Source organism: Neopsephotus bourkii, unplaced genomic scaffold, assembly GCF_033783945.1.
Source record: "Neopsephotus bourkii isolate Nb327-2 ecotype Australia unplaced genomic scaffold, CSIRO-AGI_Nbou_v1 NB_1628, whole genome shotgun sequence".
Lineage (NCBI taxonomy): Eukaryota > Metazoa > Chordata > Aves > Psittaciformes > Psittacidae > Neopsephotus > Neopsephotus bourkii.
In genome coordinates this window covers 696591-696875 of record NW_026902103.1, presented here as the reverse complement: position 1 = coordinate 696875, position 285 = coordinate 696591, and positions in this window count along the sequence as shown.

The following is a 285-nucleotide window of genomic DNA, read 5'->3' as shown; positions in this document are numbered from 1 at the left end:
GGCTGCTCCAGCCGAGGTGGGTTCTACAGCAACACCTGCTTCCCGCCACAGGCAAGACTGGACCCACCCCCACCCGCGCTCTTGTCAGCCCCAGCAGCCCCAGCGAAGCTTCGAGCAGGGTCAGCTGCGGGGCACCCGCCAATTAGCCACCGGTGCTCACACCCGCCCTTCCTCCCGCCGCAGAAAGTACGGCGGGAACATGCTCTCCCTGTGAGGCGCAGCGCTGGTGCCTCTGGTGCCTCCGCAGCCTTTTTCTCGTAGTCATTGCCTGCACTCCCCTGGGCT